This window comes from Pogona vitticeps, chromosome 6 (assembly GCF_051106095.1).
Source record: "Pogona vitticeps strain Pit_001003342236 chromosome 6, PviZW2.1, whole genome shotgun sequence".
In the NCBI taxonomy this organism is placed as follows: Eukaryota; Metazoa; Chordata; class Lepidosauria; order Squamata; family Agamidae; genus Pogona; species Pogona vitticeps.
This window is the reverse complement of record NC_135788.1, coordinates 117653943-117666785: the sequence shown is the minus strand read 5'-3', so window position 1 is coordinate 117666785 and position 12843 is coordinate 117653943. Positions and strand designations below refer to the sequence as shown.

Genomic DNA, 12843 nt, shown 5'->3' with positions numbered 1-12843 from the left:
CTCAGGCGGTGGGTGGGGGAGGGGATAAAATCACGCGGAGGTACTGTGGGAGGGATCTGCCTGTGGCACTAAGATCCACAGCCCTCTGATGAAGTCCTTGAGTCCTAATTTAAAAATACTGTAATCAGCCACAAATGGGCCCATTTCCACTTTAATTCACTGTTTCTGGCTGAGAAATGTCACAGGCTTCTTACAAGGTAAAACTGGGAAGGGAGATTTGGATTCCATTTCACCGGAAACTGAAGTCTCAATGTGAAGAGAGAAGGTCTGACACCAGGAAAATGTTTTCTCCTCAGTGACCTGATTCAACGTTTGATAAAGTTCCCCTTTTTGTACAGACGCCAGACGTGCTTTGTCTCACTGTGATCCTCGGGCACAGTAATACACGGCTGTGTCGGCAGCTGTCAGGGACCTCAGCTCAAGATAATATTCGTTCTTGGAGGCATCAGCTGTGATGGAGATCCTGCTCTGGAAAGCTGAGCCATAATTCGTCTTCCAGGTGGAACTACTGTAGTATATCCTCCCTATCCATTCCAGCCCCTTCTGGGGTGCCTGGCGGATCCAATTCCAGTCAGAGCCAGAAGTCATGCTGTATCCAGAGACCGCGCAGGTCAGCCGGAAGGATGCTCCAGGCTTCCATGTCTCCCCACCGGACTGGGTCAAGCGGATTTCAGAAGAGCCTAAGAAAAACAGCCAGAAAATGAGACATCATATAAATTTTCAAAAGCTGCATGTCATAAAACCAAACAACACATTTTAAAAATGGTTGAAATTGATTTTTCACTCTCTCTTTTCAGCGACAGTCATAAATTCCCAACAGTATTGCTAATGTCTTTCCTTGATCCTATTGGGGATTTTGCAGGAAGGATCAAGGACGTTTTAAGAATGGTTCTTAACTGCTTGAGCCGTGCTAGCAGCTGGTGTTCTAGACTAGAATCCGTTCCTGGACCCATATTCCTTTTTCCCTGCTCTAATTCCTCTCCCTCTTTTCCACCACACACCTGGCTTGAGGACTGACAGTAGAAAGAGAAACACGGCTAGAGAGTCCATGGTGATTTCCAGGATGGGCTGTGAGGAAATGGAGGAAATCTCTGTTTTAAGAGTGAGGTAGCGGAGGTGCGATTTGCATGAGGAGGTTGTGCTTGGAATTCACGCATAAAAGAGACATAAAGAAGTTCAGACATGCTCTCTCATTCTCTTTTTATTCCTCCATTTACTCATCACGTACCGTAGCTAGCGGTTTCAAATGAATCTTTGAATGCATTAGTAAAGGATTATTATTATTGTTATTATTGTTATTATTGTTATTATTGTTATTATTGTTATTATTGTCGTCGTTGTCGTTGTCGTTATTATTATTATTATTATTATTATTATTATTATTATTATTATTATTATTATTATTATTATTATTATTATTATTATTATTATTATTATTATTACACTCTGCCTTGAAAGTTTGTTCTTTCATTCAGGTCACTTTCCTAAGCTTTACTGAAATCCTATCACTTGATGGTCCAGTGTCTTTTCCCCTGTGGGTGGAAAGTTGTTACACAGGTTTTGAGTGGAGAGGTCACACAAGAAGGATGCTGCATATTTCCCCTTCGCTGAACTCACAGGTCTTTGCGTTCTCCCTCAGTCATGGAGTCTTTCATGGTGCAAAGCTACAGGCCCCGTTGTGTTTTCTACGATGGCCTTGAAAACCTCTGTTTAAAAAGGAAAGTAGCAGAAGGGCCAAGTTGTATATTGAAGACACATTTCAGAGATAAAAAGAGTAACGGAAATGCAATTCTAACATGTTTCTTTTTTTCTCTCCTGAATTGTGCATTTTCTTTTCACTCTGTTCATAATCCATTTACAGAATTATAGGTCTACTCTCTGAAGGCCTACCTGGGTGCAAACTGCAACCGATGCAGTTTTTAAGATTCAACTACAAACCTGGTTGTATGTTCAGGCCTTCCCTCCTGCCAATATTTAAATCTTTATTTTTTCTTTCATTTATTATTTGTTTCATTATTGTATATGTTACGGACTGTTTATAAAATTCTTATGTTTTATCGTATACGCCTTATTGGAAGCCGCAAAGAGTGGTCGACCAGACCAGATGGGCGGGATATAAATCAAATCAAATCAAATCAAATCAAATAAACAAACAAACATCCCATATTGTTCTGGAGATGACATAATCGGAGATGGATAACATGAATTCTTTCAGATCACACCTGCTGGAACCACTGTCAGCATGGCAGGTGCAAGATGTAGTCAAAACATTTCCATTCCACAATGATCTTATACCAGTTACGGTAGCTCGGGAGTGATTTCTGAGCTATAGAGTCCATCATGAGGCGTGGGACTGAATCCCTATGTTTTAATCTTAACCTCCCATTTCAGTTTTTCTAACGAAAAGAAATGACTACCTTCATTGACTCCATCTCATGATCAGACTTCCTTTCTTCCTTATCCCTTCCATGTTTCCTAGAAGGATGCTTTCCCCCCTCACCAGGTATTCTTGCCTGCTCTCAACATGTCCACAGACCAGGGCACATTATTCATCATTTGGGCATCTGTCTAGGATCCATTCGACCAAGAGGCATGGATCCAAAGTATAATAGCCTGAGCTGAGACATAGATTCTCATCGGAGTGGCTCACTTCCAGATCGTATCCTGAGGCAGCCTGGATCTTCTGTTAGTGTGTGCTCCTTGTGGTTAACCTATTGTGAGTCCCTGCAATCTGTAGGTTGTCCCACTCAAAGCGGGGAAGAAGTCTGAGGGAACGCAACACGACACATGGTCTGCAACGGGTACACCTCAAAGATCATATACCATCCTGCCTCTTCTCCTCTCCATTCCTGTGACCGATTCATGGGCAAACTCTGTTGCAGCTTTCCAAAGTGCTCCAAAATGAGATATGCCAACTTGAAGGAAGTTATTAACTACTCAGCAAACCCCTCCACTCCTTTACTACTCAAAACTAGCATTAGGACCAAGCAGCAGGCAAGAACTTTGTCAGCTTGATTGCTGAACAATTCTTCCTTGCACTATCCCAGTCCGATTTTAGACCGACATCTCTTGGTTAGAATTGAGGGCGTATTTGTGTTGGAACTTTCTGGTTTCTGAGATGAGAATCCTTGGTCATGATGATGAAGCACTTTGGCAGACTGTGCTGCCACCTAATGGCCGTAGAAGAGTTTTCTGTGCCCCAAAACTCAGAATATTGGAATGAGTGACAACGCTCCATCGGACAATGTAATGGAGATGGCAAAGGAGACAGCATGACGTGCCCAGGAATTAATTAATTAATTTTATTTATTTATTTGGCTCTTGTACTGCCCATCTAGACAAACCTACTCTGGGCGCTTTACAGTCCAAAAAAGGCAACTGTTGTCTCCTCAGCCTACATGAATAGAAGCTGCCGGGGGAACTCCTTATAGGGAGGATTCCATTCCAGATCTATTCTTGATTTCATTAGCAATCATTCTGTGAACACATAATTGGAATTTCTTGTATTTAATTTCACAGTGTCACTGGAATTACTCATAGAGTTTCCGATTGCTTGGGGGTGGGGGTGGGAAATGCAACATGTCCCCCAGTATAATGGATTCATATTGAATGGAATAAATAAATTGCACTCTAAATTATTAAATACATTTAAGATGTATATTTTTTCATAATTCTTAAATATATATGTAATATATTCCATACATTTTTATATATTTATAACTATGAAGTTTACAGTGTACAGTTCCTGCTGAGTGAAAACAGGAGCTTTGACCTGTACTAGGAGCACCAGCGCTTGCGTCTGTACAAAATGTCGGAGTATTCTTGGTGGTACCTGCATGAGGCACTTGAATACAAAGCTTCCTGGAGCATTTCGGGAGTCATCGTTCAAAGAAAAGAAACCACAGATGGTCACACCTCCAATTTAATTCACAGTGTGCTTATGAGAGACTTTACAGCTAGATAAGAAATTAAAATCAGAAATCGGTGATGTGGATTCCACCTCACTGAAAACTGGATCCTCAACGTGAAGAGGGAAGCTTTGGCATCAGAAAAGAAGTTTCTCCTCTCCCAACTGAATGAACATGACACGAAGTTCCCCTTTTTGTACAGATGCCAGACTAGCTTTCTCTCACTGTGTCCCCTTGCGCAGTAATACATGGCTGTGTCGGCAGCTGTCACGGACCTCAACTGCAGATAATATTCATTCTTGGAGGCATCAGCCGTGATGGAGACCCTGCTCTGGAAAGTTGAGTTATAAGCTGGCTTCCAGGTGGCACCGCTGTAGTATCCTCCCCCTATCCATTCCAGTCCTTTTTTGGGTGGCTGGCGGAACCAGTCCCATCCAGCACGCGAAGTCATGGTGTAACCAGAGACTGTGCAGGTCAGCTGGAAAGATGCTCCAGGCTTCCATGTCCCCTCACCGGACTGGGTCAAGCGAATTTCTGAAAAGCCTAGGGGAAAATTTTTTAAAAAAATTAAAATAGATAGGAGCAGTCGCAGCTGGCCTTCAGCAATGGTAGAATCATTTATTTTGCCCCACATTATTTTTTCCTTGTTGTAATCTCTCTCCATAGAAAATGGAAACTCCCACATACCTGGCTTAAGGAATGAAAAGAGAAGCAGAAAGACAGTTACAGGTTCCATTGTGATAACTAGGGTTGGCTGTGAAGGGGTGGGAACCTCTATTTAAAGAGTGAGGCAGCCCATGAGCCTATTTGCATATGGAGAATAGGCTTCCCATTCAGACATTAAAGAGGCGTTAATAATTTTGAATGGAATCCGTTATCTCTCTCTTAATTCCTCTGTCAAAGAGGCACAGTGATTCATGGGATCCCCACCGTCCTGCTCTACAGGCAGATACTTAAACCACAGATCTATCCAGCTGTTTGCAGTGGTTTGTGATTGGGATATTTAGGGTACAAATGGAATTTTCAAAAATAATGGGCGGCAGCAGCTTAGAAATATATTTTTCATGGGGGATTTCTAAAAGAAATTGACGATGAGTATATCTCTTGATGTTCGTTCCAGCGAAATCGCTGTAGAGCTAAAACGTCGTAAAGTGAAAATAAAAAACCCATTGAAACACATTAAAACCCGGTTAATGTGTTCCAATGGGCTAAAAACTCACTTTCCATTGAAGATCCTCCATAAGGCAGCCATTTTTGATGCCTGCATAGCAAGGAATCCATCCCTAAACATAGCCAGGAGCCATTTTGAACACCCAGCGGCCATTTTGAAAACCTGACGATCAGCTGTTTTGATTGTTGTAATGCGAAGAATCGGTTCCCGAAGCAGGGAACTGATCTTCACAAACCGAAAATACCCCATTTAAAACATCGTTTTGCGATTGCAGTTGTGATTGCAAAAACATCATCGTAAAGTGGATTCATCGTCATGCAGGGCAATCGTTAAGCGGGGCATGACTGTATGTGCAAAGAAGCATAAGAGATACATTTGTTGTGTGCAAAGGAATAATCTTGAATTCTTATTTCTATAAATTTATTTGTTCCTGCTGAGTGGGTACAAGTGTTTTTAGCATCAGAAAACTGTCCTCAACAAAAGAGAAAAAAAAGTCTTTTTCCATACAGATGCCAGACTGGTTTTGTGCCCCTGGGTCCTGTCAAAAAGCCTACTTTGACACAGGGCAGAAAGAGGCCAGCCATCTCAGATGATGAGTGAGATGGGATGGGAGTCATATCAGAGTATTGTTGGACGGAACTGCATGAGGGACCAAGATGTAGATTTGGATTTTACCTCACTGTATCCTGTGTTCCTGTAATGTGAGGAGAGAACCTTTTGCATCAGGAAATGTTTTCCCCTGCTCCCAAATAATTCAGCTTGACACAACGTCCCCCTTTTTTGTACAAAGGCCAGACTTGCTTTGTCTCACCCCTGCTCGTCAAACACAGTAAGACACAGCTGAGTCTGCAGCTGTCAGGCATCTCTGCTTGAGATAATATCCATTCTTTGAGGTGTTGCTAATGATGGAGATCCTTCTCTGGAAAGCTGAGCCACAAATAAATATGCCCAGAGTAGCAGTGTTAGAACTAAGTACCAAAATGACCACTTTTATATACTGTATAAAAATACCTCCACCTCTAGAACCACCATATATATATGGCCCTGCGGTTGAATCCAGCAACCCACTTCGTCACAGGGCACAATGAGGCAGTTGGGTGGGGAGGAAAGGTAGAATTATGGCGGTGCATACTTGGAGGTACCTGCACGAGGCACCTGGATACAAAACTTCTTGGAGAAGTTTGGCAATCATAGTCCCCAGAAAAAAAGCCGCAAATGGATATAACCTCTGGTTTGATTCCATGTGAGGAGATGAGAAACTTCACTGTATTATTACAAAACCAGAATTAAAAACATACATTTCGATTCTACATCACAATACTAAATAGGTGTGTCATTGAGAAGACAGAACCTTTGGCATCAGGAAATTGTGATCTCCCCACAACTCATTCAATGGACACAAAGTTCCCCTTTCTGTACAGAGGTTGTGCCAGGGGCTGTCAGAGATCTCGGTTCAAGATAATACTCATTCTTGGGGGCATTGGTAGTGCTGGAGATCCTGCTCTGGAAAGCTGAGCCATAATCTGCCTTCCAGGTGCAACTACTGCACTATCCCCTCCCTTTCCATTCCAGTCCTTTTTTTGGGGTGGCTGGTGGATCCAGTGCCCGGAATAGCCAGAAATCATGGGGTATCCGGAGATGGTGCAGAAGAGTCCGTTTAAAGAGGAATGTATCCGAAAGGCCACCTTCAGGTGGTGGGTGGGAGGGGATAAAGCCATGCACAGGTCTTGTGGGAGGGATCAGTATGATGAGGCACTAGGATCCACGGCTTTGTGATGAAGTCTGTGAGTCCCAATTCAAAGAAAAGCCACAAATGGAAACTCGTCTAGTTTAGTTTGCCGTTTGCAGATGAGAAATGTCACAGGCATCTTACAAAGTAAAATTGGAAAGGGAGATTTGTCCACCACCTCGCTGAAAACGTGAGTGTCAAGTAGAAGGAGAAAGCTCTGGCATCAGGAAACGGTTTTCTCCCCTGTGGCCTGATTCAATGTGAGACAATGTTCCCGTTTTTGTACAGACCCCAGATGTGCTTTGTCTCACTGTGATTCTCGGGCACAGTAATACACGGCTGTGTCGGCAGCTGTCAGGGACCTCAGCTCGAGAGAATATTCGTTCTTGGAGGCATCAGCCGTGATGGAGATCCTGCTCTGGAAAGCTGAGCCATAATTTGTGTACCATTTGGAACTTCTGTAGTATATCCCCCCTATCCATTCCAGTCCCTTCTGGGGTGGGTGGCGGATCCAGTTCCAGGAATACCCAGAAGTGACAGTGTCTCCAGAGACCACGCAGGTCAGCTGGAGGGTTGTTCCAGGCTTCCATGTTTCCCCACCAGACTGTGTCAAGCGGATTTCAGAATATCCTAGGAAAAAGAGAAAGAAAATTGTTAGGAAAGGGAAATGGTTAATGTCCTCCCTTTAATACTTTGAGTATTGTGAAGAGTGAAAAATATTTTACATTATTTTAGCCACACTTGCATGAGTAGAACCAGTTAATTCCCACTTATTCCTTTTCCCCTGCTTGAACCTTTCTCTATATGATGAAGGAAACACAGAATCCGAACACAGACCTGGCTTAAAGATGGAGAAGACAAAAAGCAACAGAGCTAGAGACTCCATGGTAATTTCTAGGATGGTCTGTGAAATGGAGGAAACCTCTATTTTAAGATTGAGGAAGCCCATGGCCATATTTGCATATGGAGGTCGTGCCTGGCATTCACGCATAAAAGAGACACGAAGAAGCTCAAACACGCTTGCATGAGGTCACACAAGTAGGGTTATGTATGTCCGCCTTCCCCACTGATAGTTGTTTACATTCGCTCTCATTCGTGGGATCTTTCTTGAGAAGGGAGATCCAGAAATGTAGTGAAAATAATGCCATGATGCATGAAACAAAGCAGGTCAGAACTCATGCCAAACATTTGAGGGAAGTCAATTCTGAGGTAAATACAATTATTCCGGGCCAAGAAGATTCTCCTCCCCACTATTTTTGACGGTGGCTACATTATTTTCATCATTAGTTATTATTAATTTTAATTACATGATACATTTTTCTCACCCAAAGTGGCTCACAACATTAAAATTCACACAATTTAAATACACAATAACTTAAGTATTAAAAGATAAATTAAACAATATACGATTTAAAACACAGTTAAAAGATTAAAACATGAAAATATTTTTTAAAAATTAAAATCTGTATGTTCCTGAGTTGACCAGGATGCCTGGAAAGAAACATGAGAGATAACCTGGGAGCTGCCACAGAAAAGGCCCTGTGGCTGAATCTGTAGGATCTTTAGCCTACTAGGATGTTTGCACATGACTAGAAGCTGCCAGGGGAACTCCTCATAGGAAGGTCTCCGTTCCAGATCTATTCTTGATTTCATTAACAAACATTCTGTGGACACATTACTTGGAATTTCTCAATATTGCATGGCAAGTGAAGATTGTGTTTCAATCATCACTTAAACCCTAAAACTGTAAGTAGATCTTCTGATTGCTGCCAGGGGGGTGAGGTGGAGAATGCAACCTAACTGCCAGTATAATGAACTCATATTGAATGGAATAAATGAACTGCTCCAAAGTTTTTCAAAATGGGATATGCAATTTTCAAGGAAGTTATTAACTACTCTGTGAGATAGTTTGACAGGGTCATCGAGGCGGCCAGCATGAATTTGACTGAACTCCGGGAAGAAGTGAAAGACAGGGGGGGCCTGGCGTGCTCTGGTCCATGGGGTCACGAAGAGTCGGACACGACTTAACGACTAAACAACAACAAAATTAACTACCCAGTGACTCCTCAACCCCTTTACTGCTCCAAACTAGCATTAGGACCAAGCAGCAGGCAAGATTTTGTCAGCCTGAATGTGGACTGATTCTTTCTTGCACGATCCTGGTTGAGATTTTAGACTGGCATCTCTTGGTTAGAATTCAGGGCGTATTTGTGTTGGGACTTTCTGGCTCCTGAGATGAGAATTCTTGGTTATGATGATGAAGCACATTGACAGATTGAGCTGCCATCTAATGGCCGTAGAAGAGCATTCGAGGCTCTGCCCCAAAACTCAGGATATCGGAAAGAGTGATAACGCTCCATCGGACAGCTTAATGGAGATGTCAAAGAAGACAGCATGACATTCCCAGGAACTTCTGCCATTATAATGGACTGATATTGAATGGAATCAATGAACTGTTCTCTTAATTTTCAAATACATATAAGATTTATATATTTTCATAGTTCTTAAGTATATATTTAATATATTAAGGATATTTGTATATATTTATAACTATATAGTTTATAGTTTACAGTTCCTACGGTGTGAAAAGAGCTTTGACGAACTTGGAGCACCAGCAAATTGTCTTTCATTTTTTAAAAAAGAGAAGAGGTTCTTGTACTTTACAGATGCCAGACTTCTTTTGTACCCCCGGAGGCTGAGGAGAAGCCCACTTTGGCCCCGAGCAGAATGAGGCAGCCACCTCAGGCGGTGGGTGGGTGAGGGGATAAAATCACGCGGAGGTACTGTGGGAGGGATCTGCATGTGGCACTAAGATCCACAGCCCTCTGATGAAGTCTGTGAGTTCTAATTTAAAAATACTGTAATCAGCCACAAATGGGCCCATTTCCACTTTAATTCACTGTTTCTGGCTGAGGAACGTCACAGGCTTCTTACAAGATAAAACTGGGAAGGGAGATTTGGATTCCATTTCACCGGAAACTGAAGTTTCATTGTGAAGAGAGAAGGTTTGGCACAAGGAAAATGTTTTCTCCTCAGTGACCTGATTCAACGTTTGATAAAGTTCCCCTTTTTGTACAGACCCCACACAGGCTTTGTCTCACTGTGATTCTCAGGCACAGTAATACACGGCTGTGTCGGCAGCTGTCAGGGACCTCAGCTCGAGATAATATTCGTTCTTGGAGGCATCAGCCGTGATGGAGACCCTGCTCTGGAAAGCTGAGCCATAATTTGTCTTCCAGGTGGAACTACTGTAGTAACCCCTCCCTATCCATTCCAGCCCCTTCTGGGGTGGCTGGCGGATCCAATTCCAGTTATACCCAGAAGTCATGCTGTATCCAGAGACCGCGCAGGTCAGCCGGAAGGATGTTCCAGGCTTCCATGTCTCCCCACCGGACTGGGTCAAGCGGATTTCAGAAGAGCCTAAGAAAAACAGCCAGAAAATGAGACATCATATAAATTTTCAAAAGCTGCATGTCATAAAACCAAACAACACATTTTAAAAATGGTTGAAATTGATTTTTTTCTCTCTCTCTCTTCAGGGACAGTCATAAATTCCGAACAGTATTGCTAATGCCTTTGCTTGAACCTATTGGGGATTTTGCAGGATCAAGGATGTTTTAAGAATGGTTCTTAACTGCTTGAGCCGTGCCAGCAGTTGGTGTTCTAGACTAGAATCCGTTCCTGGACCCATACTCCTTTTTCCCTGCTCTAATTCCTCTCCGTCTTTTCCACCACACACCTGGCTTGAGGACTGACAGTAGAAAGAGAAACACAGCTAGAGAGTCCATGGTGATTTCCAGGATGGGCTGTGAGGAAATGGAGGAAATCTCTGTTTTAAGAGTGAGGTAGCGGAGGTGCGATTTGCATGAGGCGGTTGTGCTTGGAATTCACGCATAAAAGAGACATAAAGAAGTTCAGACATGCTCTCTCATTCTCTTTTTATTCCTCCATTTACTCATCGCGTACTGTAGCTAGCGGTTTCAAATGAATCTTTGAATGCATTAGTAAAGGATTATCATTATCATTATCATTATCATTATCATTATCATTATCATTATCATTATTATTATTATTATTATTATTATTATTATTATTATTATTATTATTATTATTATTATTATTATTATTATTATTATTATTATTATTATTATTATTATTATTACTACACTCTGCCTTGAAAGTTTGTTCTTTCATTCAGGTCACTTTCCTAAGCTTTTCTGAAATCGTATCGCTTGATGAAGGTCCAGTGTCTTTTTCCCTGTGGGTGGAAAGTCGTTACACAGGTTTTGAGTGGAGAGGTCGCACAAGAAGGATGCTGCATATTTCCCCTTCGCTGAACTCACAGGTCTTTGTGTTCTCCCTCAGTCATGGAGTCTTTCATGGCGTAAAGCTACAGGCCCCATTGTGTTTTCTAGGATGGGCTGGAAAACCTCTGTTTAAAAAGGAAAGTAGCAGAAGGGCCAAGTTGTATATTGAAGACACATTTCAGATATAAAAAGAGTAACGGAAATGCAATTCTAACATGTTTCTTTTTCTCTCTCCTGAATTGTGCATTTTCTTTTCACTCTGTTCATAATCCATTTACAGAATTATAGGTCTACTCTCTGAAGGCCTACCTGGGTGCAAACTGCAACTGATGCAGTTTTTAAGAGTCAACTAAAAACCTGGTTGTATGTTCAGGCCTTCCCTCCTGTCAATATTTAATTCTTTATTTTTTCTTTCATTTATTATTTGTTTCATTATTGTATATGTTATGGACTGTTTATAAAATTCTTATGTTTTATCGTATACACCTTATTGGAAGCCGCCCAGAGTGGTCGACCAGACCAGATGGGCAGGATATAAACCCAATAAATAAATAAATAAATAAATAAATAAATAAATAAATAAATAAATAAATAAATAAATAAATAAATAAACAAACAAACAAACAAACAAACAAACAAACACACACACGCACGCACGCACGCACGCACGCACGCACGCACGCACGCACACACACACACACACACAGACACCCTATATTGCTCTGGAGATGACATAATCTGGGATGGAAAACATGAATTCTTTCAGATCACACCTGCTGGAATCCCATCAGTCAGGATGGCCGGTGCAAGATGTAGTCAAAACATTTCCATTCCACAATGATCTTATACCAGTTACGGTAGCTCGGGAGTGATTTCTGAGCTATAGAGTCCATCATGAGGCGTGGGACTGAATCCCTATGTTTTAATCTTAACCTCCCATTTCAGGTTTTCTAACGAAAAGAAATGACTGCCTTCATTGACTCCATCCATCTCATGATCAGACTTCCTCTCTTCCTTTTCCCTTCCATGTTTCCTAGAAGGATGTTTTCCCCCCTCACCAGGTATTCTTGCCTGCTCTCAACATGTCCAAAGGCCAGGGCCCATTATTCATCATTTGGGCATTTGTCTAGGATCCATTCGACCAAGAGGCATGGATCCGAAGTACAATAGCCTGAGCTGAGACATAGATTCACATCGGAGTGGCTCACTTCCAGATCGTATCCTGAGGCAGCCTGGATCTTCTGTTAGTGTGTGCTCCTTGTGGTTAACCTATTGTGAGTCCCTGCAATCTGTAGGTTGTCCCACTCAAAGCGGGGAAGAAGTCTGAGGGAACGTAACACGACACATGGTCTGCAACGGGTACACCTCAAAGATCATATACCATCCTGCCTCTTCTCCTCTCCATTACTGTGACCGATTCATGGGCAAACTCTGTTGCAGCTTTCCAAAGTGCTCCAAAATGAGATATGCCAACTTGAAGGAAGTTATTAACTACTCAGCAAACCCCTCCACTCCTTTACTGCTCAAAACTAGCATTAGGACCAAGCAGCAGGCAAGAACTTTGTCAGCTTGATTGCTGAACAATTCTTCCTTGCACTATCCCAGTCCGATTTTAAACCGACATCTCTTGGTTAGAATTGAGGGCGTATTTGTGTTGGAACTTTCTGGCTCCTGAGATGAGAATTCTTGGTCCTGATGAAGCACATTGGCGGATTGTGCTGCCACCTA

At 42.2% G+C, this 12843-nt stretch overlaps 1 pseudogene; it reads right to left on the bottom strand.

The window, feature by feature from the left end:
• Positions 1 to 7115: 7115 nt before the first annotated feature.
• Positions 7116 to 7763, bottom strand: LOC144583866 (immunoglobulin heavy variable 4-61 pseudogene; annotated as a pseudogene).
• Positions 7764 to 12843: the final 5080 nt, after the last annotated feature.